General features: G+C 40.8%; 1 long non-coding RNA gene across 1 annotated transcript; it reads left to right on the top strand.

Moving 5' to 3' along the window:
- The first annotated feature begins 73 nt into the window (after positions 1–73).
- Positions 74–1,365, top strand: LOC107185144. The gene is made up of 3 exons (XR_001516063.1): positions 74–167; positions 394–483; positions 702–1,365. It is a non-coding gene; the product is annotated as an uncharacterized LOC107185144 (long non-coding RNA).
- The last annotated feature ends 2,850 nt before the right edge of the window (positions 1,366–4,215 follow it).

Below are 4,215 nucleotides of genomic sequence, written 5' to 3'. Positions count from 1 at the left end.
GAGAGAATCACCGATTGGCTCCCTCCTGCATGCCCCACACAGGGGAACAAGCCCGCAGTCCATCCATATGCCCTGACTAGGAATCGAACTGCAACCTCCTGGTTCATGTGTTGATGCTCAAACACTGAGCCACTCTGGCCGGGCTGTATGAGAGTCAAAACTACTAGGTAAGCCGAAACCAGTTTGGCTCAATGGATAGAGTGTTGGCCTGCGGACTGAAAGATCCCACGTTTGATTCCGGTCAGGGGCATGTGCCTTGGGTGCGGGCACATCCCCTGTGGGAGATGTGCAGGAAGCAGCTGATCGATGTTTCTCTCTCATTGATGTTTCTAACTATCTCCCTTCCTCTCTGTAAAAAGAATCAATAAAATATATTTTTTAAAAAACTACTAGGTAAGTACCTTAAAGATACTTAAGGTTTATGATAACAACATAATGCATGGTCCTGGATTCCCTATTGGTTTAAACAAGTTGCTATAAAAGGTAAGTAGGGTCGCCCTAGCCGGTTTGGCTCAGTAGATAGAGCGTTGGCCTGCGGACTGAAGGGTCCCAGGTTAGATTCTGGCCAAGGGCATATGCCTGGGTTGCGGGCTTGATCCCCAGCAGGGGACATGCAGGAGGCAGCCTATCAATGATTCTCATCATTGATGTTTCTATCTATCTCTCTCCCTCAAACCAATAAAAGTATATAGAAAAAAAAGATAACTGGGGTCAATTGGGAAATTTTTAGTATGGATGGGATTAGATAAGGTGCAAATTTACAAAAATGAAAAGTTCAAAATCATTAACAAAATGCCAGTTCCAAAACCATATATACAGAATAATCATATTTTGTTTATAATATGTCTATATATTTATTTTAAAAAAGATCTGAAAGGATATGCCCTAAGGTGATCTCTGGTGAAAATGTTTTATTGCTGTTAGTCTACATTTTCTATTTTTATACAATACATGTGTATTGCATCTGTAATAATTATTACAAATAAAATAACTGGTTGCCAGCATTGATCCTTCAGGAAATTTCACATAAAAATCTGGATATTGTATATGAAGAGCTGGATTTCTAAGTGTGTTTTTTCCAATAATCAAATATGTCACCCCTGGACTTCCATTCCCACACGGCAACAATCGGTTGGAACCAGGTGATGGCTGCTCCTTTTTTCTCTCCTAGTTTGTCACGCTCCCTACCATTCCTTCTTCTGTATGCTTCACAAATTGCTTACCTGCCTTATTCCCGCAGACATCTGAGATAGTAACCCTTGATTTGGATAAACTCAATGGCCTCCCCATCCATAGAGCCTCTCATTATTAATCATTTGAAGGTACCAATAAATTAACTGACCGAGAAAAGCATCCATTTCAGAATTACCTGTGCCTGTGTGTGTTTTGAAAATATGTGTTTATTAATTTTTAGAGAGAGAGGTAGGGAGAGGGAGAAGAGGGAGACAGAAACATCGATAAGAGAGAAAGCCTCCTGCATGCCCCCTAGTGGGGATTGAGCCCAAACCCAGGCATATGCCCTGACCAAGAATCAAACCAAGACCTCCTGGTTTATGGGTCGACACTCAATCACTGAACCTTGCCAGCTGGGCTGGGTGTGTGTGGTTGTTGTTTTTTGTTTTCTTGTGTGGGTTGTTTTTTTTTTAAATAAGGCAATCCAGTCATGGGAAACACAGATTTAATACTTCATCTACTTAGCTACCATGGTTGCCTACTGTAAGTTAGTTTAGCAAAATTTCTCTTTGGTAAATGGAATCTAGGAAGTATACTAAATTGCTAACTTCTTTAAGGTTTTGCTTTTTTATCCTAGCACCTTAATCATAGGAGGGGTTTCAAATTTTACAATATATGTTTTTCCCAAGCATAAAACTCCAGATGCCCTTTGGTTGGTCTGTTTCTCTCACTGGTTCTGATACACTTTTTACAGGAGAAAATCTCTTTCACCTGTAACTCAGTATAAGTCAGTGTCACCAACAGTTTAAAAGCCAGGGAAATACTTTTATCAGCCTGGTACATGTTTTAGCATGACAGCAGCACACTCAGTCATTATAACAGAAACTGCATACCTTGCTCTAGCCCAGTGGTTCTCAACCTTCTGGCCCTTTAAATACAGCTCCTCATGTTGTGACCCAACCATGTAATTATTTTTGTTGCTACTTCATAACTGTAATGTTGCTACTGTTATGAATCGTAATGTAAATATCTGATATGCAGGATGGTCTTAGGTGACCCCTGTGAAAGGGTCGTTTGACCGTCAAAGGGGTTGCGACCCACAGTTTGAGAACCGCTGCCCTAGCCGGTTTGGCTCAGTGGATAGAGTGTCGGCCTTCGGACTGAAGAGTCCCAGGTTCGATTCCAGCCAAGGGCACATACCTGGGTTGCGGGCTCGATCCCCAGTGGGGGGTGTACAGAAGGCAGCCGATCAATGATTCTCATCATTGATGTTTCTATCTCTCTCTCCCTCTTCCTTCCTGTCTGAAATCAATAAAGAAATATATATTTTTAAAAAAGAAACCGCACACCTTGTGCTTCATAGCTAGCTTTTCAAAATGATACTAGTTGTCTTCTTCTGAATCAATTTCCTTTACTGTCTCATATTCCTTTGGAAAAATTGTTTCAATCTGTTCCATTTTTTGGAGCCAAATTTCTCAGCTTTTTCTTTGAGATCTAAAATTCCCCATTAAGCCTTGTTTATATTCTAGTTCACAATAATTTTTTAAAGTAAAATCAGGCTTATTCCCGATTGTACAACAAGTTTCCATGAACAAGACAGGCAACCCTTGAAGCCACAAGGGGCTGGGTTTGAAATCCCTTAGAAGGGTTAGGCAATTGCAAAAATAGCACATTATGAACGTTTGTTCTAAAATTTTCATTTGATGTCATAGGTTGATTACATATTTCTTACCCACTTGTTTTCTCCTTAAATCATGTACTTACAATGGGCATGAAATTTTCCAGCTTAATCATCAATAGTTGTGGCTCTGAATACCTTCATTTTCTAGTGAACATCATTGAAAATAATTCTAAAATCTCTTGACTGCCTGTAAAATTTTTAATTCCTGAAACTAGTTTCTGGGTCCAAAATACCATAATATATTCCTGCTACTTGTCTTCAGATAGTTTCAAAGTGGTATGGCATTATTTTTAAGTGTGGCTCCATAGTCCAATGGCCATTTTAACGTCATTCTACCTTTGAAACTGGTTATTTAAGCCCACATTTTCAGTGTGAAACATATTCTACTTAAAAGTTTCCATTAGTTTGATAAGTAGAATACTTATCAAATACTAAATACTCACCTGAAATCATTATCTTTGGAGCACAATTTTGTTTCTTGGCCAGAATGTGGGACACAGAGTCCCTGCAATGTCACAGCAAGTCTCCATTCTTCTCTGTAATTCTAAACAATGCAGCAAAGGAATGTCCAAGTCTGAAAGGTTAAGTAGACTTTTTCTCAGATTCCCATTTACATTTTCAAGTTAAAAACATACACATGAATAGTTTCAAGAAGATAGAGCTAGACTGTGGGCAGCTGTTATACCTAATTTATCTTCCTACACCCCCACCCCCCACCAGAGTCTAGCTCAGGAATACTTGAGCATGTTCTTGGCTTTATCATTAAAGAACATTTAAGAATCAGGTGATTGCCCCTGGCCAGCATTGCTCTCAGTGGTTAGAGCACCTGCCTGCACACCAGAGGGTTGAGGGGTCAATTCCCAGTCAAGGGCATGTACTTGGGTTGCAGGTTCGACCCCCCACCCAGGTCGGGGTGCATGTGGAAGGCAACCAATCAATATGTTTCTCTCACATCTCTCTCTCTCCCCTCCCTCCCTCCTTCCTCTCTAAAAATCAATGGAAAACAATATCCTCCCAGGAGGATTAGCCAAAAAAAAGAAAAAAGGAGTGATTGTAATTTTGCATATGACATAGCAGAAGGTGAGAGGAACACTGATGAAGAGATGGGCCTATAAAGGCCAAGCATTCCCCAGAGCAAATCCTATCCTATCTAATAAACGACAAAAAGAGTAATTAACTGTATCTCTGCTATGCTTCCCATTGGCTAATCAGTGATACACAAATTAATACACAAATTAACTGCCAACAAAGATGGCGGCTGGCAGCCACGCAGCTGAAGCGAGCAGGAGGCTTGCTTGCTCCAGTGATGGAGGAAGCCAAGGTTCCCCGCCTGCCGCAGCCCAGCTCTGAACTCCGGAAGC

The sequence above is a fragment of the Myotis davidii genome, unplaced genomic scaffold (genome assembly GCF_000327345.1).
Source record: "Myotis davidii unplaced genomic scaffold, ASM32734v1 scaffold1949, whole genome shotgun sequence".
Classification (NCBI taxonomy): domain Eukaryota; kingdom Metazoa; phylum Chordata; class Mammalia; order Chiroptera; family Vespertilionidae; genus Myotis; species Myotis davidii.
The sequence above is the reverse complement of the archived record's forward strand: the minus strand, read 5'-3'. Positions and strand labels throughout refer to the sequence as shown.